The sequence below is a fragment of the Carassius carassius genome, chromosome 18, assembly GCF_963082965.1.
Source record: "Carassius carassius chromosome 18, fCarCar2.1, whole genome shotgun sequence".
Lineage (NCBI taxonomy): Eukaryota > Metazoa > Chordata > Actinopteri > Cypriniformes > Cyprinidae > Carassius > Carassius carassius.
Genome location: NC_081772.1, coordinates 31,730,223 through 31,754,870, shown reverse-complemented (window position 1 = coordinate 31,754,870; position 24,648 = coordinate 31,730,223). Strand labels below are relative to the sequence as shown.

Below are 24,648 nucleotides of genomic sequence, written 5' to 3'. Positions count from 1 at the left end.
TTCGACCGCCAAACCGCGTTTTACATTTTCTCCCATTTTTATAATATTATAAATGAACCGTTTAATCTTAAAGTTTTAGTGGTTCAGTCTCAGACTCGATGCAGATCAGAGAGCACAGAGATCAGATGATAGCAAATAAATAACGTCAGCGGCCATGGCATTGCACGAGCGATCGTTATTATAGTTCAAAAGGGCAAACAGTCTAAGTTATTATGCGAATTAACTCAAGTCAGAATGTACATATGCACAGTTGCATTTTGTCATCCGTCACCGTGACATCAAGTGGACTTTTGAAACTGAAATAATGAGTTGATTCATCTTGGACTTGGAATAACGAGAGGAATAACATGAATAACTTTCTTGTCGGAGGATTGTAATGCATCACAGGCAGTCATGTACAAGGAGGAGAGACTACGGCTCTTTAAATTAGGTAAGACGAAAAGCTGTATTTTTCGCAACAGGTTTATTGATTTGTAATAGCAATTTTATGGTGGAATATGTGAACGTCGGGTCCAGTCGGGTCTGTCTTCCCGGCGGGTTCGGGTCCAGATTTCAAATAATATACGGGTCTGGGTCGGGTCCGGGTAGGCATTTCTCGGATCTACACGGGTCCGGGTCCAGCTTTTGAAATATTAGACGGGTCCGGGTCGGTTCGGTGTAGTACATTACGGGTCTCTTTCGGGTTTGGGCACAAATTTTTGGAAACGTGAAGACCTCTAACTCAGGGCACTCAGAGGAATCCATTTTTGTAAGTTTTATCCCATTATACTGTAGAAATATGCATAGAAAATTTTTTTGGATTTTGGTCAATTTCACCACATGTGGTGCATGTTCACCAAAATGTCACACACTTTGCCAAGCTGTAACTCCGCCAAAACGGGGCCAAACTGCACTAAACTCGGGTCAGAGTAAGACCTCCAGAAGGCCTACCAAACACAGCTGCCCCCCCATCCATAACACCCCGGGGGGGCGGAGTTATGGCCCCCCACATTTTTGATAGTCAAATGGAAGGAAGAGACCTAGTGACTTGAAACTCGGTGACGTGATAGCCCTCGAAGGGCCCTCTCTGAAGCCACCTCCCCCAAGTCGATAGACCCCCAGGGGCCAGAGATACGGGCCCGCAAATGCAAAAGGTCCCAAAATTTGACCGGCCATAACTCACCCAAAAAGAGGGGAAAAAACACCAAACTCTGGTTAAAATTAGAACTTGGGGACCTCAATCCGACGACACTAGCCCCATGTTCCTATGACCCTGGGGGTCCGCATACGGTAAGCCCATCGACCCTCTAGGGATCCCCCGAATTTCAGCCCCGGGGTCCACCGCATCGCGGAGATATTAGCAAAAAAATAGTACCATCCACCCCCCTCGCACCTACTCATCCATGCCGGCCAGGGTGCACCCTCCCCGGCTAGAGAAGGCAGTTCGAGGGGGGGTGGAAGTCAGAAGAAATTTTTTTTTTATGAGGCCTAGAGAAAACACTTGTACTGTACTCAGGGCACTCAGAGGAATCCATTTTTGTAAGTTTTATCCCATTATACTGTAGAAATATACATAGAAAGATTTTTAGTTTTTGGTTAATTTCACCACATGTGGTGCATGTTCACCAAAATGTCACACACTTATGGAGTTATGGCCCCCACATTTTTGATAGTCAAATGGAAGGAAGAGACCTAGCGACTTGAAACTCTGTGACCTGATAGCCCTCGAAGGGCCCTCTCTGAAGCCACCTCCCCCAAGTCGATAGAGCCCCGGGGGCCAGAGACACGGGCCCGTAAAAACAAAAAGTCCCAAAATTTGACCGGCCATAACTCACTCAAAAAAGGGGGGAAAAAACACCAAACTCTGGTCAAAATTAGACCATGGGGACCTCTATCCGATGTTACCGGCCCCAAGTCCCTGAACCCCCGGGAGGCAGAGATACGGTGCCCCAAAAACTGGTGTCCATCCAATATGAATAAATTGCAAGTGGGATATGTGTCCACCTGAGGTTTAACAAATAGCAATTCTATTCAATTTGATTTAATTAAATACATGCAATAGTGTTGATCAAAATACCTGCAGTGTACTCAGACATCTCAGCAGAGTCCATTAATGTAAGATCTATCCCATAATAATGTCGAATTTCCATAGAAAAAATGTTGGATTTTGGTCAATTTCAAATAGCAAGTCTATTTAACTTGATACATCTCCAATGTAAACGCTTACCGGTTTGGTGGACAAGCGCTCCCTTTTTTGACCCTTTGACCCCTAAATAAGGTCATAGGGTCACCAGACTTCTATGCCCGTTCGAGGGGGCCCCCATGAGACACATATCCAAAATTCGGCCCGATCGGACCCCGGCGAGCCGTGTCCACGAAACCGCTAGGCCGAACACATTCAAGTAAATGGCAGGTGGGATTTTTTTAGAAACGTCCTAGGGGCCCGAAATTTGGAACGGTGGCTCCTGAGGGCCCCTAGAACGTGCTGTCAAAAGCGCGAGGACCTAGCGCAATGCACTTTTTTTCCTTGGGTCCTACGACTACGTGTCTCGGGGCCCTGGTTGACGGGTTCCTGAGATGCCAGAATCTCAAATCTGGGGGTCCTATGACTTATCGTCTCTGAACAGTGGACGTCCCACCTCCCATCAAAACGCGTACCGCTTTTGTGGACGTGGGGTCCCTTCTGTGACCGTTTGACCCCTAAAGAAGGTCGTAGGGCCACCAGACTTCTGTGCCCGGTCGAGGGGATGCCCTCGAGACACATATCCAAAATTCGGCTCGATCGGACACTTGGGAGTCGTGTCCACGAATCCGCTAGTCCAAACGCATGGGAATAAATAGCAGGTGGGATTTTTTTAGAAACGTGAAATTTGGAACGGTGGCTCCTGAGGGCCCCTAGAACGTGCTGTCAAAAGCGCGAGGACCTGCCCACCCCCCACCTCTGGGACCCTTTTGGGAACATTCCGTAAAAATAGTGGAAAAGTGGACAAATAGTGGTTCCGTGGGACCGGGGGTCCGGGTCGGGGGTCCTCGGGGCTCGAGGGTCGAAGGTCAGTATTCTTTTTGTAGGCCTCAGGGGGTCACGGGGGTCCACACAGCGGACCCATATGGCGGGTGGACAAAACGCGGCACGCTGGGATGCGAAGCCCATCCTAGAACAGCCCCGGCCATTCATTTAATGGGAGAAAGGCCAAATAATAGGGGCCAGCAGAACGATGGCAAAGGGACCTTTATAGGGTTCGTGGGGGTGGTGGGGGCTCTCCTGGTGGTCAACATCACCCCCTAGAGGTGTCAATACTTGGTTTACTGCGGATTCCCTACGGAAAAGGGGGGTAAGCCGACTCGTCCCGTTGGCCAGTTTTCTAAAGGAGAAAATGGATCCAAATTGACAGTACAATCCCTTCGAACCATTATGCGGTATATGGCAATTTAAATGAGATGCCAGAATCTCAAATCTTGGGGCCCTACGACCTATCGTCTCCGAACTGTGGACGTCCCACAACCAATCAAAACGCGTACCGATTTGGTGGACGTGGGGTCCCTTCTGGGACCGTTTGACCCCTAAAGAAGGTCGTAGGGCCACCAGACTTCTATGCCCATTCGAGGGGTTCCCCATGAGACACATATCCAATATTCGGCCTGATCGGACCCTTGGGAGTCGTGTCCACGTACCTGCTAGGCCGAGAGGTTAAGGCGATGGACTTGAAATCTATTGGGGTATCCCCGCGCAGGTTCGAACCCTGCCGACTACGGGAGGGCTTTGCAGTATTGCTTTAGCTTTCTGTGATGGTAATTGTGCCTTCTATGGTCCTTCGCTCTCTGTGCCATAACTGCTTCTAGCTTTCATCCTCGTGACACCTGCATCTCTTCTGGGCAGCTTGTTGTAAAACTGCTGCTTTATAAAAGGTGAGAAGCCAGTGCTCCACAAAAGCCTGGATAGCTCAGTCGGTAGAGCATCAGAATTTTAATCTGAGGGCCAGGGTTCAAGTCCCTGTTTGGGCGAAGGTCTGTCTGCTTTTGGCGGAGTCAACTTGCTATCACTACGGTCCATCACTTCTTCTGAATCTGTACTGGAGCGGTATTCCTTCGTGCTCCAGGGTATCAGTGCACCTCCCTTGTTCGGCACACCTGATTCTGATGATCAGCTCGTTAGGAAAGCGTGCTCACAGAGTGAGTAGAATAAGACAGACCTCCGAATTGTGCAGTGCTGTCGGTCCCCAGGCCCAGCACTGAAAAACCCCATTACATAGGATGAGACATGGCAGCCTCATTTCTCCTCAGTGGGACTGCTGTTTTACCCGCTTCCGGGGCTAGCTTACAATCTTGGCTTGCTAGGTTTTAAGTAGGTCAGGCAGCAATGTGACACACAACAGGGCAGAAGGTGGTCTGCTTAATTCAAGTCCCTGTTTGGGCGAAGGTCTGTCTGCTTTTGGCGGAGTCACCTTGCTATCACTACGGTCCATCTCTTCTTCTGAATCTGTACTGGAGCGGTGTTCCTTCCTGCTCCAGGGTATCAGTGCACCTCCCTTGTTCGGCACACCTGATTCTGATGGTCAGCTTGTAGAAAAGCGTGCTCACAGAGTGAGTAGAATAAGACAAACCTCCGAATTGTGCAGTGCTGTCGGTCCCCAGGCCCAGCACTGAAAAACCCCATTACATAGGACGAGACATGGCAGCCTGATTTCTCATCAGTGGGACTGCTGTTTTACCCGCTTCCAGGGCTAGCTTACAATCTCGGCTTGCTAGGTTGTAAGTAGGTCAGGCAGCAATGTGACACACAACAGGGCAGAAGGTGGTCTGCTTAATTCAAGTCCCTGTTTGTGCGAAGGTCAGTCTACTTTTCGGAGGCCTCAGCTTGCTATCACTACGGGTCCATCTCTTCTGCTGACTCTGTATTAGAGCGATGTTCCTTCCTTCTCCCGGGGATCAGTGCATCTCCCTTTTTCGGCACACATGATTCTGATGGTCAGCCCTTTAGGATAGCGTGCTCACAGAGTGAGTAGAATAAGACAGACCTCCGAATTGTGCAGTGCTGTCGGTCCCCAGGGCCAGTACTGAAAAACCCCATTACATAGGATGAGACATGGCAGCCTGATTTCTCCTCAGTGGGATTGTTGTTTTAGCCGCTTCCAGGGCTAGCTTACAATCTCCGCTTGCTAGGTTGCAAGTAGGTCAGGCAGCAGTGTTACACACAACATAGGAGAAGGTGGTCTGCTTAATTCAAGTCCCTGTTTGGGCGAAGGTCAGTCTTCTTTTTGTAGGCCTCAGCTTGCTATCACTACGGTCCATCTCTTCTGCTGACTCTGTACTAGAGCAATGTTCCTTCCTGCTCCCGGGGATCAGTGCATCTCCCTTGTTCGGCACACCTGATTCTGATGGTCAGCCCTTTAGGAAAGAGTGCTCACAGAGTGAGTAGAATAAGACAGACTTCCCAATTGTGCAGTGCTCTCGGTCCCCAGGGCCAGTACTGAAAAACCCCATTACATAGGATGAGACATGGCAGCCTGATTTCTCCTCAGTGGGACCGCTGTTTTACCCGCTTGCAGGGCTAGCTTGCAATTTCCGCTTGCTGACTGAGCTGGGTTGGTTGCAAGTAGGTCAGGCAGCAGTGTTGGACACAAACTGAGCAGAAATTGGTCTACTCCCGTAGTCCTGGCCGAGTGGTTAAGGCGATGGACTAGAAATCCATTGGGATCTCCCTGCGCAGGTTCAAATCCTGCCGACTGCGCTGTTTGCTGAAGGCCATGAGGCAAAGCATCCATGCATTTTTCACGGTCCTTGCACTTATTTGCGAAATGTCCAGTCCCTCTTCGATGGACAAACACGCCACTGCTGCTTCTTGTATCCGGGCTCCAGGGGTTGTCTTGGGTGAGCCAGTGGCACGCCGTGATCGTATAGTGGTTAGTACTCTGTGCTGTGGCCGCAGCAACCCCGGTTCGAATCCTAGTCACGGCAACCCTTTGCTGTTGAGTATACGGGAAGGTTGAAAATTTTGTACCACCTCGTCTTTCTGCGTGATTTTGTTTCTGAAGCTTGGCCTGTGCAGGGCGCCACCAGACAAGGGGGCATGCTTTCTAACATTAGGTGTAGTCGTGGCCGAGAGGTTAAGGCGATGGACTTGAAATCCATTGGGGTCTCCCCGCGCAGGTTCGAACCTTGCCGACTACGGGAGGGCTGTGTAGTAGTGCTCTAGCTTTCTGTGATGGTAATTGTGCCTTCTATGGTCCTTTGCTCTCTTTGCCATAACTGCTTCTAGCTTTCATCCTCGTGACACCTGCATCTCTTCTGGGCAGCTTGTTGTAAAACTGCTGCTTTATAAAAGGTGAGAAGCCAGTGCTCCACAAGAGACCGGACAGCTCAGTCGGTAGAGCATCAGACTTTTAATCTGAGGGTCCAGGGTTCAAGTTTGGGCGAAGGTCTGTCTGCTTTTGGCGGAGTCACCTTGCTATCACTACGGTCCATCTCTTCTTCTGAATCTGTACTGGAGCGGTGTTCCTTCCTGCTCCAGGGTATCAGTGCACCTCCCTTGTTTGGCACACCTGATTCTGATGGTCAGCTCGTTAGGAAAGCGCGCTCACAGAGTGAGTAGAATAAGACAGACCTCCGAATTGTGCAGTGCTGTCGGTCCCCAGGCCCAGCACTGAAAAACCCCATTACATAGGATGAGACATGGCAGCCTGATTTCTCCTCAGTGGGACTGCTGTTTTAGCCGCTTCCAGGGCTAGCTTACAATCTCCGCTTGCTAGGTTGCAAGTAGGTCAGGCAGCAGTGTTACACACAACATAGGAGAAGGTGGTCTGCTTAATTCAAGTCCCTGTTTGGGTGAAGGTCAGTCTTCTTTTTGTAGGCCTCAGCTTGCTATCACTACGGTCCATCTCTTCTGCTGACTCTGTACTAGAGCGATGTTCCTTCCTGCTCCCGGGGATCAGTGTATCTCCCTTGTTCGGCACACCTGATTCTGATGGTCAGCCATTTAGGAAAGAGTGCTCAAAGAGTGAGTAGAATAAGACAGACTTCCCAATTGTGCAGTGCTGTCGGTCCCCAGGGCCAGTACTGAAAAACCCCATTACATAGGATGAGACATGGCAGCCTGATTTCTCCTCAGTGGGACCGCTGTTTTACCCGCTTGCAGGGCTAGCTTGCAATCTCCGCTTGCTGACTGAGCTGGGTTGGTTGCAAGTAGGTCAGGCAGCAGTGTTGGACACAAACTGAGCAGAAATTGGTCTTCTCCCGTAGTCGTGGCCGAGTGGTTAAGGCGATGGACTAGAAATCCATTGGGGTCTCCCCGCGCAGGTTCGAATCCTGCCAACTACGCTGTTTGCTGAAGGCCATGAGGCAAAGCATCCATGCATTTTTCACGGTCCTCGCACTTATTTGCGAAATGTCCAGTCCCTCTTCGATGGACAAACACGCCGCTGGTGCTTCTTGTATCCGGGCTCCAGGGGTTGTCTTGGGTTAGACAGTGGCACGCCGTGATCGTATAGTGGTTAGTACTCTGCGTTGTGGCCGCAGCAACCCCGGTTCGAATCCGGGTCACGGCAACCCTCTGCTGTTGAGTATACAGGAAGGTTGAACATTTTTTACCACCTCATCTTTCTGCGTGACTTTGTTTCTGAAGCTTGGCCTGTGCAGGGCGCCACCAGACAAGGGGGCTTGCTTTCTAACATTAGGCGTAGTCGTGGCCGTACCTTCCAGCGATCGGACGGCTGAACACTTCCTAACACTTCCTAACAACATTTGAATACTTCCGAACAAGGTCGCAACACTTCCTAACAAAGTCAGAACGAATGACCGAACACATCCTAAATTAATCCGAACAGGTCCTAACGCAAATCCGAAACTTTCGAACAGATGGGGCAAAGGAGCCAATTAATTCCTACCGAGAGGAAAGAGCCAATCAGCAAGTTGACATGCCAATCTCGCCGCTGATTGGCTGAATGAGTTTCGTGATATTCCAGTTGTTTGTAACTCACTTGACATCTGCTATGCGGAGATTCAAGGTAAGCGTTATCACAATACAAATCCGTGACATCAGTGTTAACCTATTTGTTCAAACATTAATTCATGATTTGGAATAAAGATTATTCTGATCTTTCTACGCTTGCGTAGCAAGGCAAGCTAACTTAACGTGTCGCTAACTGATGCTTGTTAAGCCTTCGATTCATAACAAGTTTTTATTTTCTATATCTTTGCAAGAATTTCATTTCATCATTCAGTATTCCAAGTATCCATTCCCAATGTTATTTCAGTCATGACTGAGTGATTCTTTACTGAATGTATTTAAATCTTTTACTATTCCAGGTATTCATTAAATATCTAGTTTTTTCCCCCTTTCTTACTTTATATACAAACACAGTTTTTATAATTATACATCAAAAGCTATTTGCAATTTTTTGCAAGTAGGAACATATTTACTGCAGAAAACTATTAACCTGCCACATATTTCACCACTCAACATGTCTGCTTTTATATACTTGATGTGAGTCTTTATATATTTATATATATATATATATATATATATATATATATATATATATATATATATATATACTGTATATGTGTGTGTGTGTGTATATATAAATATAAAACTCCAATAAACTCCTTTCTACTGTTGCTATATTAACACATATTTAACCACATTGATTTGTTCCCCATTATTGTTCAGATATGACCAAAACAGGCAAATCCTCTGCTTATTGGAACGACATCTGCCACAGGTATGCCCAGGGCACCTTCCAGTTCAGTACAGGAAAAAGGCCTGGAAGCAGAAAATGGAAGGAGGTCCTGGAGCGGATTGATGCCTGTCCCCTGCAAAGGGGGAATAAGGTGGACCTGTTTGGCAGGCACATAGTGTGCACTTGTGGGTTCCATAAGGTAGGTATATGATATAATATATAAAAGGCATGATAAGTCCCTGTATCATGTAATACACTATTTTATGCACCAACCCCTGATATATTCTCATAATATATTCTCAGCACAGTTCTGCAGAGTAATTGGTGTAATTATTTAACATGAATCAGAATCAGAATCAGAAAGAGCTTTATTGCCAAGTATGCTTGCACATACAAGGAATTCGTTTTAGTGACATAAGCTTCCAGTAAACAGAGACAACAACACACAGACAAAAAAAAAAAAAAAAAAATTAATAATTTACAGGAGAATTACAAATTGGCAAATAAATAAGTGTATAAACAATTGTGCTATAAATGATAATGGAATAGGATTGAGTGAGATGCAGGAATGTTCTAGGATGGAGGGGTAACAAATAAATATAAGGATATTGCCAATTTTTGCATAAGCATACGTTTAAGTGGGAAACATTTAACTGTTCATGAGGTAGATTGCCTGGGGGAAGAAACTATTCTTGTGCCTTGCTGTTCTTGTATTTGCGGCTCTGAGGCGCCGGCCAGATGGCAAAAGTTCAAAGATGGGGTGACTTGGATGTGAGGGATCCAGAGTGATTTTCTGAGTCCTTTTCCTCACTCTGGATGTGTACAGTTCTTGGAGGGTGGGCAGGGGAGCACCAATAATCCTTTCAGCAGTCCGAACAGTTCTCTGTAGTCTTCTGATATCTGATTTTGTAGCTGAACCAAACCAGACAGTAATTGAAGTACACAGGACTGACTCAATGACGGCTGAGTAGAACTGTTTCAGCAGCTCCTGTGGCAGGATAAACTTCCTCAGCTGGCAAAGGAAGTACAACCTTTGTTGGGCTTTTTTCACAATGGAGCCAATGTGATTGTCCCACTTCAGGTCCTGAGAGATGGTGGTTCCCAGGAATCTGAATGACTCCACTGCAGCCACAGTGCTGTTCATGATGGTGAGTGGGGAAAGTGCAGGGGGGTTTCTCCTAAAGTCCACAATCATCTCCACTGTTTTGAGCGTGTTCAGCTCCAGGTTGTTAAGACTGCACCAGACAGCCAGCTGCTCAACCTCCTGTCTGTAAGCAGACTCGTCACCGTCCTGGATGAGGCCGATGACTGTAGTGTCGTCTGCAAACTTCAGGAGCTTGACAGAGGGGTCTTTAGAGGTGCAGTCGTTGGTGTACAGGGAGAAGAGCAGAGGGGAAAGAACACATCCCTGAGGGGCACCTGTTTGCTCGGTACGCATACTGCAGGGGGTCCAGTAAGGGTCCAGTGATGTCCTTCAGATAAGCCAGAACCAGTTTTTCAAACGACTTCATGACGACAGACGTTAGAGCCACAGGTCTGTAGTCGTTAAGTCCTGTTATCTTGGGTTTCTTTGGAATGGGGATTATGGTGGAGCGTTTGAAGCAGGAAGGCACTTCACACAACTCCAGAGATCTGTTGAAGATCTGTGAAAAGATGGGGGCCAGCTGGTCAGCACAGATTTTCAGACAGGCTGGTGTAACGCCATCTGGGCCTGGTGCTTTTCTTCTTTTGTTTTTCTTGAAGACCTGGCGCACATCATCTTCACAGATTTGAAGAGCAGGAGGTATGGAGAGGGGGATTGCAGGAGGTGTTAATGGTTGTGTAGGGAGATGGTCAGAGTGGGTGTTGGGGGTTTCAAATCTACAATAAAACTCATTCAGGTCTTTAGCAAGTCGTTGATTAGCCTCAGTGCAAGGGGATGGTGTCTTGTAGTTTGTGATGGCTCTCAGTCCTCTCCAAACTGAAGTAGAGTCGTTGGAAGTAAACTGGTCTTCCAACTTTTTAGCATAGGTCTTTTTAGCCGCTCTAATCTCTTTGTTCAGTGTGTTCCTGGCCTGATTGTACAAGACCCTGTCCCCATTTATGTAGGCATCCTCTTTGGCCTGACGAAAGTGTCTGAGTTTTACTGTAAACCATGGCTTATCATTGTTGAATGTTAAATAAGTCCTGGTAGGAATGCATATATCCTCACAGAAACTAATATAGGATGTTACAGTCTCTGTGAGTTCGTCCAGATCGGTGGTAGCAGCTTCAAAAACGCTCCAGTCTGTGATGTCAAAACAAGATTGCAAATCCTGCTCTGTTTCGCTGGTCCATCTCTTCACAGTCTTTACTACAGGTTTAGCAGATTTAAGTTTCTGCTTGTAGGTCGGTATAAGATGAACCAGACAGTGATCAGAACGTCCCAAAGCTGCTCGTGGAACAGAGTGATATGCATCCTTTATTGTGGTGTAACAGTGATCCAGTATATTACTGTCTCTGGTGGGACAGGTAACATGCTGTCTGTATTTTGGCAGTTCACGGGAGAGATTGGCATTATTAAAGTCCCCAAGAATGATTAAAACAGAGTCCGGGTGTTGTTGTTCTGTGTCTGTGATCTGATCAGCGAGTTTCTGTAAAGCTGAGCTCACATGCGCTTGAGGTGGAATGTAAACACTAACCAGAATGAGCGAGTGAAACTCCCGCGGCGAATAGAACGGCTTGCAGTTGATAAACTGCGTTTCTAGATCAGGACAGCACATCTTCTTTAACACAGTTACATCTGTACACCACCGTTCATTGATGTAAAAGCATGTCCCGCCGCCGCGCGATTTCCCCGTTGATTCTGCGTCGCGATCCGCTCTAAACAGCTGAAAGCCCGGCAGATGGAGTGCGCTGTCCGGTATGGCATCATTCAGCCAGGTTTCCGTGAAACACAGAGCAGCAGAGTGAGAGAAATCCTTATTTGTCCGAGAGAGCAGAAGGAGTTCGTCCGTTTTGTTGGGTAAAGAGCGGAGATTTGCGAGATGGATGCTAGGCAACGGCGTTCGAAATCCGCGCTTCCTGAGTCTGACGAGCGCTCCCGCTCGCTTTCCCCGCCTGCGCGTCCTGAAGCGCTTGATCAGCGCCGCTGCTCCTCCGATAACAATGTTCAGTAAAACGTCTGTATAATAGAAATCCGGAAAAATATCATGTGGTGTGTTCTGCCGAATGTTCAGCAGTTCATCCCTGGTGAAACTGATCGTGTTTGTTAAACAAAAAACAGGAAAAACGAACAAAAACAGTACAAACACTGGAGAGCCAAGCACTGAAGCAGCCATGTGCGGCGCCATCTTGGAAGTAAGAACAATAGTAAGACCTTCTTTTGTTCCTAATATTAATTTTCTCCCAGTCAACAGATAAGGTCTTGATTGAGTCAGGGCCTAAGGTAAAGGCAGGCGGCAGCTCAGAGGAGACCGGGACATCACAGGAAGTACATGGGGTGAAATGTTCTCTGTGTAGTGTGGTTGTGGAGGCAGAGAAGTTCTCCGAGCACATCTCTGACCACCACATTGAAGAGAGGTGTGACAGCTGTGGGGTCAGGGTCCAGGGTGCCGTCGGACTCCTCCAACACATTGAGTCGAGCCATTATGGGGCTCTATTGGCTCCACGTGTCAGCCCTTCAAAAAATCCCACACCATCTCCTTGCCCCTCACCATCTCCATGGCTGCCTCCACCTCCACAGCACTTGCCGTCTCCAATGCCAGTACCAGTGTCTCCATCCCCAGGGCCCACTCCATTCCCACAACACTCTCCAGCTCCAAAGCCCTCACCACCACCTCCACGGTGCTCTCCATCTCCACAGCCCACTCCATCCTCACATCCAGTACCCTCACTGCAGCCTACACCATCTCTGCCTCAGGCTATTACTGACTGGGAGAGCTTTCTTCCCAGTCAGTTCAAGAGAGTCCTCCAGCCAGCAGATTGGGTGTGGATTGCCAAGTGCCTCTATGAGCCCACAGGGCAGCTGAGGCAGAAGATCCAGGTGAACTGGTTTTATCCATCGATGCAGCCCAAGCCATGTCCTCCTGAGCCCGGGTGGTACTTCCGACAGAGGATGTTCTTGTGGGCACCAATGAGGATGTGGGGCATTCCTCTTAAATGCCCACAGTGTGGCTGGAAGATGCACCAATCAGGAATTTACCCAAAGGTCAGGGAGGTGATTGACATGGATAGGCGCTATTAACTTGTGGGTGGGGACTATCCACGCTGCAGTGCATGCAAGTTGCCAGTATGCCCATGGAGCCAGGACATCCTTTCACAACTGGATGTGGCACACAGGACCATGTTTCCAGCGGTGCTGACCAATCAGCTAGCCCTGGACAGGAAATGTGTGACTTTCCTCAGGCCAAGGACCAGTGGTAACAGTTCCTCCTACTTCCAGTCAGCAGTAGAGGAAGCCCACAGTGAGGAGTGGGCACGACGCACCATCCAGTACCTCTCTGATTGTGAGCATCATTTGAGAAAGGTTACCCTGGTCCAATCTGCAACGGCACCTGCCTTTTCTGCATCCACACCCTTCAGGCCACTTCCACTCGCCCAGTGGTTTGAGACTGTCCACTCCAACGATATCCTCAGCCATTTGGACGAGATGAAGGGGGTGATTACCTCCACCTATGGCCGAATCCTGAAGATGGATTCTACAAAGAAGGTACAATACATGAAGGTTTCAGCATGAGGTTTATTTTCAGCCAGAAAGAATTTCAACATGATGAAAAATGTTTTGTTATATACATTTGTGTTATATATATATATATATATATATATATATTATAATGTACCATAACAAATCAAATAAAAAGTTTAATTAAGCTTGTCAGAATGGTTTTATTTTTCCTTCTTTTTGTTTTTCAGATCACCAAAAAGCTGGCTGGTGGCATTGGGGACACGGCTGCATGGATGACCAACATTGGCAATGAGCTCGGCCAGGTTCTGAACAGTGTTCTGACAACAGCTGAAGGCGCAGGACTGGAGGAGCTGTGCCAGGGCGTCATCAAACGCTACCAGAATGCTGGCGAGCCAGAGCCTGAGGTCATCTATGTTGACCGGGATTGCTGCAGTCAGTCAGGTGAGATTTTCAAATTACTACTTTATCAAATGTGCACTGCAATATATTTTATAAAAGTTAATAGTGGTGTAAAAAAGTTCCCCTTTCCCTATTGGTGATGGTAATTAATTAGTATTATTTTTACAGCCAGTGTATTAAAACTTGTAATAAATTATATTGACTGAAAAGTATGTTTGAAATTAAATCAAATGCATGTTTTTTATTTTTTCTCCTCCACAGGTGCATCTTCAGTGTTAAAACTTTTTCGGCCATTGAAGTCTATTGTAAGGCTAGATATCTTCCATTTTATGAGAAGATTCAACTGTGGCCTTACTACAGAGCACCACCTTCTCTATGGTACCTTTTGTACAAAACTTTCCTCCTGTATCTTTGAGTGGGATCAGGAGGATGTGAAAGAACTTAAGGCTGCCAAGAGAGGGGAGTGGAAGTGCAGCCATGGTGGAAAGGCTCCCACTGAGGCTCAGCTCATGGCCAGCATCAGCCCAGGTGAACTCGCTAAGCACTGTAGGCGGCGGACACGCAGGGCTGAGGAGATCCGGGCCATGATTTCAGGGCTGTTGGAATCAGTGTGGGAGCTAACTGACACTACAGGGTTTCGCCTGGTTAACCCTGACCGCATGCACCATGTCTGGGAGATGCAACAAAAACACCTCGAGTGCATCCAGGACCCTCCACATGTAAAGTTGTACACAAAGACGGGGACACTCCAGAAGGGTGGCAAAGTCCTAAACGTGCTTAGGTGCGGCAGGGGGTCATCCTCGCTGGAGAGTTTTCACCGCCACCAGTTTGCCTTCATTCCTGGTAAATTCTGAATATTAAATTGCAGTATGTTTTGTAGATTTTTACGTTGAAAAGATCGCTATTGTGTCAACAACAGAACCCTGGGTGCTACCTGGATTTGGCTTGTTTTCATGGAATTTACTATCAGTCTCATTATTATGTGTTACTGTTCTATAACTGTGTCATTAAATTTGTATGTCCTCAGTTTAAAATAATTGCTGACTGAATCTGTGCATTTTCATTCTTAGGATGGAGATGCAATGCCATGCACACACAAATGTACATGTTAGAGGGGGCCTCGAGGTGGAACATGAGCCGGGCAAAAGTAGCTGTAACTGTGGTGGGGGCCTCAACCCTAAGGACATTTGATGTCTGCACAATGTCTCATTTAAACAGCGTGAGCCAACGGGTCCTTGGTCGGGCTTTGATGCCAGAATTTACCCCTCCAGGAAAACCCACTGGTAAGATATCTCACAGGAAAATGCTGAGCATTGGAGTATTTCTCTCTCTCCTGTGTTTGTTTGTTTGTGTGTGTGTGTGAGTGTGTGTGTCCTCTCCCCATTAACAATGTGGTACAAATTATTGCAGGGGAGCGCATTGCAGTGGAGTACTTGTTGGCCCAGTCCAATAGAGGCGACCAGTTGATTGCACACCACAATGACATGCCTGAAGTCCCCCCAGAGGAGCCCGAAGAGGATAGTGAAATTGACACGACTGTGTGCCATGCAGCTGACCTTAGGGCTGATGACTCTCCAGTAGCTGTCGTGCAGGCCCAGGTGACAAGTCAGGTGGGTGACACTGAACCCAAATCCCCAGATGAGGAGGTCACTGAGGAAGAGGAGGATGACACTGCAAGTCCTAGCACATCAAGCCAGGTAATATTGCTATCCTGTACTATTTTTTACTTTAAAAAAAAATGTATCTGGTACAGTGCAAAACGCCTATTGTCACCAATGTGTAAAGTTAAAATATATGCATGTACAATGCAAAATAATTATTACAACACCGTATATGTTTATTGGACTGTGTTTGGCATTTTTCTCAATTTCCAGAGTACACAGTGTGATTCCAGAGGTGTCTTGGGCTGGGAGGCAGTTGATGCCCTGGCAGCCTACTTGGTTGGCCTAAACCAAACGATCACTGCCTTGTCATCACAAGAGGAGGCCAACATAGTCCAGCTGTACATGGCTCTGCATGCCATGGACAAGGTACCATCAAAATATAGCCAGAGGGTTAAGAAGAAGGCTTTGACAGGACCTTGGAGAGCATCCAGGAAGCAGAGTGGCTCTGCTCCAGGACAGCAGGCAGCAGAGAGGTAATTTGACTATTTGGATCGTCACTAGTTTATAACACAGTATACAGTTCAGATTATATCATCTTTCTTTTCCATAGATTGTTCATGACTCATGGGCAGGCAGCTCAGGATCCTGAAGTCCACAGGGTCTGTGAATGTGTTTGCCTAAGGCTTTTGAAAGAGTTTCAGCAAGCACGGAACAGGCCCAGGGACACACAAGGAAAAACTCTGCCAATTACACAATCTATTGTGGTGGTATACAGCCACTTAAAACAGCTGATGGAGGACAGCAGAGAGGTTCTAGGACAGACTAACCTTGTTCTGGTCCCGATAAACACCACTACTGTCTCCTCGTGGTGAGTCTTGTTTTATGAGATACTTTTGCACAATCACAGTAGTATATCAAGATTGTACTTATAAAACCTTCTTGTACATGCTTTTAAAAATGATGCTACAGGACGTAAAGACAATGGGCTTTTATTCACTTAAACTGCTAATTTAAGATGAAGATTGTTTCTCTTGCAGGCTACTAAAAAAACAGAAACGTGTAGACAGAGACATGCATGTAAAACTGCATTTTTCCATCTCAAAAATATATCTAAATTACGGCCTATGCTCTCAATGTCAAATGCAGAAATGTTAATCCATGCATTTATGACCTCAAGGTTAGATTATTGTAATGCTTTATTGGGTGGTTGTTCTGCACGCTTAGTAAACAAACTACAGCTAGTCCAAAATGCAGCAGCAAGAGTTCTTACTAGAACCAGGAAGTATGACCATATTAGCCCGGTCCTGTCAACACTGCACTGGCTCCCTATCAAGCATAGCATAGATTTTAAAATATTGCTTATTACTTATAAAGCCCTGAATGGTTTAGCACCTCAGTATTTGAATGAGCTCCTTTTACATTATAATCCTCTACGTCCGCTACGTTCTCAAAACTCAGGCAATTTGATAATACCTAGAATATCAAAATCAACTGCAGGCGGCAGATCCTTTTCATATTTGGCGCCCAAACTCTGGAATAACCTACCTAACATTGTTCGGGAGGCAGACACACTCTTGCAGTTTAAATCTAGATTAAAGACCCATCTCTTTAACCTGGCATACACATAACATACTAATATGCTTTTATTATCCAAATCCGATAAAGGATTTTTAGGCTGCATTAATTAGGTAAACCGGAACCGGAAACACTTCCCATAACAACCTATGTACTTGCTACATCATTAGAAGAATGGCATCTACGCTAATATTTGTCTGTTTCTCTCTTGTTCCGAGGTCACCGTGGCCACCAGATCCAGTCTGTGTCCAGATCAGAGGGTCACTGCAGTCACCCGGATCCAGTACGTATCCAGACCAGATGCTGGATCAGCACCTAGAAAGGACCTCTACATCCCTGAAAGACAGCGGAGACCAGGACAACTAGAGCCCCAGATACAGATCCCCTGTAAAGACCTTGTCTCAGAGGAGCACCAGGACAAGACCACAGGAAACAGATGATTCTTCTGCACAATCTGACTTTGCTGCAGCCTGGAATTGAACTACTGGTTTCGTCTGGTCAGAGGAGAACTGGCCCCCCAACTGAGCCTGGTTTTTTTCTCCATTCTGTCACCGATGGAGTTTCGGTTCCTTGCCGCTGTCGCCTCTGGCTTGCTTAGTTGGGGACACTTCATCTACAGCGATATCGTTGACTTGATTGCAAATAAATGCACAGACACTATTTAACTGAACAGAGATGACATAACTGAATCCAATGATGAACTGCCTTTAACTATCATTTTTGCATTATTGACACTGTTTTCCTAATGAATGTTGTTCAGTTGCTTTGACGCAATGTATTTTGTTTAAAGCGCTATATAAATAAAGGTGACATTGACATTGACATTCTGCAGGGTACTGCACTGCCCAAACAAGTATATTTGGCAAAGGAGGCTCTTCCTGAAGTGCGCAAACTTCCAGCTGTTCCTGCACAGCATGGGCATGAGGCCATGGTATTTCAGGATTCAGCAAATCAGGAGGGAGAGGCCTTCATTCGTAAGCGTATCTCCAACAGGTGCCCAATGCCCACCCCTCCTCCTGGATCTTACTCTGCATTTCCCATATACCCACCAGCACCACACTTTGCATTCCCCCCTGGGTCCTACCCACCCTTTCCCAGCTACCAACCAGGTCTACCACTGCCTCATTCTACCCAATTCCAGCCCCCTCCCCAATTCCAGCCACCTTCCCAATTCCAGCCCCCTCCCCAATTCCAGCCACCTTCCCAATTCCAGCCACCTCCCCAATTCCAGCCACCTCCCCAATTCCTGCCCCCTCCCCAATTCCAGCAGCCTAATACCTTGCCATCACAAACTTGTCCCTCCACTCAGCCCAGGCAGCGCACATGGAGAAGGCAGAAAGCTGCCCAAGAGGATGAGGAGCGAGTGGCTAGAGGTGAACCACCACGGAAACGACTAGCAAAGGATATTTATCACTATATCTGCAAGCAGTGTGGGCTGGCAAAAAATAAGACAACTGGCCACACTCAGCTGAAGGGCCGGTGGTATTGTCCAGCCTCAGGCCTCTCTGTTGCACAGTGGAGGGAGAATGTACAGGGAGTTCTTTGATTTTTTTTTCATTGGTGTATATAGTAATGTATATAGTTAGGTTTTTATATAGTTGCATATGTTGTGCTGTGTGTTTGTTGTGCTGTGAACATTTTGTTTTTAGTTTCTGTTTCCAGTGTTTAATTTGCAATGTTTGTAAAAAAAAAAGAAAGACACAACTCTTGTGGTGTAATAGTAACACATCCACCCTTTGGGTGGAAGATTCCAGGTGAAAGTCCTGGCAAGAGTGTGTGGTGTGTTTGTCAGATTATTATTATTATTATTAATTTTTTTATTAAAAATATAGTCAAAAACCAATCAAACACTTTACTTAAATCCTTTGTGAGTGTTCATGAAGTTTGATGGATAAATTTTTTTTTTCTTTTTCTTGCTTTCCCTCCTTTCTCCTTCTCTTTTCCCTTTCTTTCCCCCTTGTAGCAGTCCCTTTTGCCCTGTTTTTGGCCGAGTGGTTAAGGCGATGGACTTAAAATCCATTGGGGTCTCCCTGCGTAGGTTCGAATCCTGCCGACTACGCTGTTTGCTGAAAGCCATGAGGCAAAGCATCCATGCATTTTTCACGGTCCTCGCACTTATTTGCGAAATGTCCAGTCCCTCTTCGAAGGACAAACACGCCGCTGCTGCTTCTTGTATCCGGGCTCCAGGGGTTGTCTTGGGTGAGCCAGTGGCACGCCGTGATCGTATAGTGGTCAGTACTCTGCGTTGTGGCTGCAGCAACCCTGGTTTGAATCCGGGTCACGGCAACCCTTTGCCGTTGAGTATACAGGAAGGTTGAAAATTTTTTACCACCTCATCTTTCTTCGTGATTTTGTTTCTGAAGCTTGGCCTGTGCAGGGCGCCATCAGACAAGGGGGCTTGCGTAGTCGTGGCCGAGAGGTTAAGGCGATGGACATGAAATCCATTGGGGTCTCCCTGCGCAGGTTCCAACTCTGCCGACTACGGGAGGGATTTGCAGTATTGCTTTAGCTTTCTGTGACGGTAATTGTGCCATCTATGGTCCTTCGCTCTCTGTGCCATAACTGCTTCTAGCTTTCATCCTCGTGACACCTGTGTCTCTTCTGGGCAGCTTGTTGTAACATTGCTGCTTTATAAAAGGTGAGAAGCCAGTGCTCCACAAGAGTCCTGATAGCTCAGTCGGTAGAGCATCAGACTTTTAATCTGAGGGTCCAGGGTTCAAGTCCGTGTTCGGGCGAAGGTCTGTCAGCTTTTGGCGGAGTCACCTTGCTATCACTATGGTCCATCTCTTCTTCTGAATCTGTACTGGAGCGGTGTTCCTTCCTGCTCCAGGGTATCAGTGCACCTCCCTTGTTTGGCACACCTGATTCTGATGGTCAGCTCGTTAGGAAAGCGTGCTCACAGAGTGAGTAGAATAAGACAGACCTCCGATTTGTGCAGTGCTGTCGGTCCCCAGGCCCAGCACTGAAAAACCCCATTACATAGGATGAGACATGGCAGCCTGATTTCTCCTCAGTGGGACTGCTGTTTTACCCGCTTCCAGTGCTAGCTTACAATCTCGGCTTGCTAGGTTGCAAGTAGGTCAGGCAGCAATGTGACACACAACAGGGCAGTAGGTAGTCTGCTTAATTCAAGTCCCTGTTTGGGTGAAGGTCAGTCTACTTTTTGGAGGGCTCAGCTTGCTATCACTACGGGTCCATCTCTTCTGCTGACTCTGTATTACAGCGATGTTCCTTCCTTCTCCCGGGGATCAGTGCATCTTCCTTGTTCGGCACACATGATTCTGATGGTCAGCCCTTTAGGAAAGAGTGCTCATGGCGTGAGTAGAATAAGAAAGACCTCCCATTTGTGCAGTGCTGTCGGTCCCCAGGGCCAGTACTGAAAAACCCCATTACATAGGATGAGACATGGCAGCCTGATTTCTCCTCAGTGGGACTGCTGTTTTAGCCGCTTCCAGGGCTAGCTTACAATCTCCGCTTGCTAGGTTGCAAGTAGGTCAGGCAGCAGTGTTACACACAACATGGCAGAAGGTGGTCTGCTTAATTCAAGTCCCTGTTTGGGCGAAGGTCAGTCTTCTTTTTGTAGGCCTCAGCTTGCTATCACTACGGTCCATCTCATCTGCTGACTCTGTACTAGAGCGATGTTCCTTCCTGCTCCCGGGGATCAGTGCATCTCCCTTGTTCGGCACACCTGATTCTGATGGTCAGCCCTTTAGGAAAGAGTGCTCACAGAGTGAGTAGAATAAGACAGACTTCCCAATTGTGCAGTGCTGTCAGTCCCCAGGGTAAGTACTGAAAAACCCATTACATAGGATGAGACATGGCAGCCTGATTTCTCCTCAGTGGGACCGCGGTTTTACCCGCTTGCAGGGCTAGCTTGCAATCTCCGCTTGCTGACTGAGCTGGGTTGGTTGCAAGTGATCAGGCAGCAGTGTTGGACACAAACTGAGCAGAAATTGGTCTACTGCCATAGTCGTGGCCGAGTGGTTAAGGTGATGGACTAGAAATCCATTGGGGTCTCCCCGCGCAGGTTTGAATCCTGCCGACTACGCTGTTTGCTGAAGGCCATGAGGCAAAGCATCCATGCATTTTTCACGGTCCTCGCACTTATTTGCGAAATGTCCAGTCCCTCTTCGATGGACAAACACGCTGCTGCTGCTTCTTGTATCCGGGCTCCAGGGGTTGTGTTGGGTGAGCCAGTGGCATGCCGTGATCGTATAGTGGTTAGTACTCTGCGTTGTGGCCGCAGCAACCCCGGTTCGAATCTGGGTCACGGCAACCCTTTGCCGTTGTGTATACGGGAAGGTTGAAAATTTTTTACCACCTCATCTTTCTGCGTGATTTTGTTTCTGAAGCTTGGCCTGTGCAGGGCGCCACCAGACAAGGGGGCTTGCTTTCTAACATTAGGCGTAGTCGTGGCCGAGAGGTTAAGGCGATGGACTTGAAATCCATTGGGGTCTCCCTGCGCAGGTTCGAACTCTGCCGACTACGGGAGGGATTTACAGTATTGCTTTAGCTTTCTGTGACGGTAATTGTGCCTTATATGGCCCTTCGCTCTCTGTGCAATAACTGCTTCTAGCTTTCATCCTTGTGACACCTGCGTCTCTTCAGGGCAGCTTGTTGTAAAACTGCTGCTTTATAAAAGGTGAGAAGCCAGTGCTCCACAAGAGCCTGGATAGCTCAGTCGGTAGAGCATCTGACTTTTAATCTGATGGTCCAGGGTTCAAGTCTCTGTTAGGGTGAAGGTCTGTCTGCTTTTGGCGGAGTCACCTTGCTATCACTACGGTCCATCTCTTCTTCTGAATCTGTACTTGAGCGGTGTTCCTTCCTGCTCCAGGGTATCAGTGCACCTCCCTTGTTTGGCACACCTGATTCTGATGGTCAGCTCGTTAGGAAAGCGCGCTCACAGAGTGAGTAGAATAAGACAGACCTCCGAATTGTGCAGTGCTGTCGGTCCCCAGGCCCAGAACTGAAAAACCCCATTACATAGGATGAGACATGGCAGCCTGATTTCTCCTCAGTGGGACTGCTGTTTTACCCGCTTCCAGGGCTAGCTTACAATCTCGGCTTGCTAGGTTGCAAGTAGGTCAGGCAGCAATGTGACACACAACAGGGCAGAAGGTGGTCTGCTTAATTCAAGTCCCTGTTTGGGCGAAAGTCAGTATACTTTTTGGAGGCCTCAGCTTGCTATCACTACGGGTCCATCTCTTCTGCTGACTCAGTATTAGAGCGATGTTCCTTCCTTCTCCAGGGGGTCAGTACATCTCCCTTGTTCGGCACACATGATTCTGATGGTCAGCCCTTTAGGAAAGAGTGCTCACGGAGTGAGTAGAATAAGACAGACCTCCCATTTGTGCAGTGCTGTCGGTCCCCAGGGCCAGTACTGAAAAACCCCATTACATAGGATGAGACATGACAGCCTGATTTCTCCTCAGTGGGACTGCTGTTTTAGCCGCTTCCAGGGCTAGCTTACAATCTCGGCTTGCTAGGTTGCAAGTAGGTCAGGCAGCAGTGTTACACACAACATGGCAGAAGGTGGTCTGCTTAATTCAAGTCCCTGTTTGGGTGTAGGTCAGTCTTCTTTTTGAAGGCCTCAGCTTGCTATCACTACGGTCCATCTCTTCTGCTGACTCTGTACTAGAGCGATGTTCCTTTCTGCTCCCGGGGATCAGTGCATCTCCCTTGTTCGGCAAACCTGATTCTGAGACTTCCCAATTGTGTAGTGTTGTCGGTCCCCAGGGCCAGGACTGAAAAACCCCATTACATAGGATGAGACATGGCAGCCTGATTTCTCCTCAGTGGGATCGCTGTTTTAGCCCCTTGCAGGGCTAGCTTGCAATCTCCGCTTGCTGACTGAGCTGGGTTGGTTGCAAGTAGGTCAAGCAGCAGTGTTGGACACAAACTGAGCAGAAATTGATCTACTCCCGTAGTCGTGGCCGAGTGGTTAAGGGGATGGACTTGAAATCCATTGGGGTCTCCCGGCGCAGGTTCGAATCCTGCTTACTGCGCTGTTTGCTGAATGCCATGAGGAAAAATCATCCATGCATTTTTCACTGTCCTCGCACTTATTTGCGAAATGTCCAGTCCTCTCATCGATGGACAAACACGCCGGTGCTGCCTCTTGTATCTGGGCTCCAGGGCTTGTCTTGGGTGAGCCAGTGGTACGCCGTGATCGTATATTGGTTAGTACTTTGCGTTGTGGCTGCAGCAACCCTGGTTCGAATCCGAGTCACGGCAACCCTTTGCCGTTGAGTATACGGGAAGGTTGAAAATTTTTTACCACCTCATCTTTCTGCGTGATTTTGTTTCTGAAGCTTGGCCTGTGCAGGGCGCCATCAGACAAGGGGGCTTGCTTTCTAACATTAGGCGTAGTCGTGGCCGAGAGGTTAAGGCGATGGACTTGAAATTCATTGGGGTCTCCCTGCGCAGGTTCGAACTCTTCCCATTTCCGGAAGGATTTGCAGTATTGCTTTAGCTTTCTGTGACTGTAATTGTGCCATCTATGGTCCTTCGCTCTCTGTGCCATAACTGCTTCTAGCTTTCATCCTCGTGACACCTGCGTCTCTTCTGGCCAGCTTGTTGTAAAATTGCTGCTTTATAAAAGGTGAGAAGCCAGTGCTCCACAGGAGCCCGGGTAGCTCAGTCGGTAGAGCATCAGACTTTTAATCTGAGGGTCCAGGGTTCAAATCCCTGTTCGGGTGAAGGTCTGTCTGCTTTTGGCGGAGTCACCTTGCTATCACTACGGTCCATCTCTTCTTCTGAATCTGTACTGGAGCGGTGTTCCTTCCTGCTCCAGGGTATCAGTGCACCTCCCTTGTTTGGCACACCTGATTCTGATGGTCAGCTCGTTAGGAAAGCGCGCTCACAGAGTGAGTAGAATAAGACAGACCTCCGAATTGTGCAGTGCTGTCGGTCCCCAGGCCCAGCACTGAAAAACCCCATTACATAGGATGAGACATGGCAGCCTGATTTCTCCTCAGTGGGACCGCTGTTTTACCCGCTTCCAGGGCTAGCTTACAATCTCGGCTTGCTAGGTTGCAAGTAGGTCAGACAGCAGTGTTACACACAACATGGCAGAAGGTGGTCTGCTTAATTCAAGTCCCTGTTTGGGCGATGGTCAGTCTTCTTTTTGTAGGCCTCAGCTTGCTATCACTACGTTCCATCTCTTCTTCTGAATCTGTACTGGAGCGGTGTTCCTTCCTGCTCCAGGGTATCAGTGCACCTCCCTTGTTTGGCACACCTGATTCTGATGGTCAGCTCGTTAGGACAGCGCGCTCACAGAGTGAGTAGAATAAGACAGACCTCCGAATTGTGCAGTGCTGTCGGTCCCCAGGCCCAGCACTGAAAAACCCCATTACATGGTGTAACCCAGCTGAAATGTCAAAACACATTTAAATAAATAGTTCATGCTGATTAAAAAAACATGTTAAAAGAATATAAAGTTAAGAGGTGGTTAAAAATCTGATGTTTTCATTGTGTTTAAAAAGTGGGCGGATTCATGTTAAATTGTGTTTGTAAAAGAGAACATTAGTTTATTTCATAATGTAAAAGCCAAAATAAGAAAAAAATGATTTTCTTTTAGAGGAAGAATAATTCTGTTAAAACCAGGTTGTTTTGTAATGTGACCTTACGTCTGTGAGGGGAGGGGGACGAACACAGAAAGAGATAAGGATGGAAGGAGAGACGCATGTGAGAAAAAAAGTGGATTAAACAGTTCGTTTGTGCATTGAACAGCTTGTTATGCTGAACTTCCGATAGCTTGTACTTTTGATGG

The 24,648-nt window shown here is 47.5% G+C and overlaps 7 non-coding genes across 7 annotated transcripts; all 7 read left to right on the top strand.

Moving 5' to 3' along the window:
- Positions 1-6,065: 6,065 nt before the first annotated feature.
- Positions 6,066-6,147, top strand: trnas-uga (transfer RNA serine (anticodon UGA)). Its single transcript has one exon. It is a non-coding gene; the product is annotated as a tRNA-Ser (tRNA).
- A 1,064-nt stretch (positions 6,148-7,211) lies between these two features.
- On the top strand, positions 7,212-7,293 carry trnas-aga (transfer RNA serine (anticodon AGA)). Its single transcript has one exon. It is a non-coding gene; the product is annotated as a tRNA-Ser (tRNA).
- A 155-nt stretch (positions 7,294-7,448) lies between these two features.
- Positions 7,449-7,520, top strand: trnah-gug (transfer RNA histidin (anticodon GUG)). The gene has a single exon. It is a non-coding gene; the product is annotated as a tRNA-His (tRNA).
- An 11,336-nt stretch (positions 7,521-18,856) lies between these two features.
- Positions 18,857-18,936, top strand: trnal-uaa (transfer RNA leucine (anticodon UAA)). Its single transcript has one exon. It is a non-coding gene; the product is annotated as a tRNA-Leu (tRNA).
- A 1,907-nt stretch (positions 18,937-20,843) lies between these two features.
- Positions 20,844-20,925, top strand: trnas-aga (transfer RNA serine (anticodon AGA)). Its single transcript has one exon. It is a non-coding gene; the product is annotated as a tRNA-Ser (tRNA).
- A 358-nt stretch (positions 20,926-21,283) lies between these two features.
- On the top strand, positions 21,284-21,365 carry trnas-uga (transfer RNA serine (anticodon UGA)). The gene has a single exon. It is a non-coding gene; the product is annotated as a tRNA-Ser (tRNA).
- Positions 21,366-23,502: 2,137 nt separating this feature from the next.
- Positions 23,503-23,575, top strand: trnak-uuu (transfer RNA lysine (anticodon UUU)). Its single transcript has one exon. It is a non-coding gene; the product is annotated as a tRNA-Lys (tRNA).
- The last annotated feature ends 1,073 nt before the right edge of the window (positions 23,576-24,648 follow it).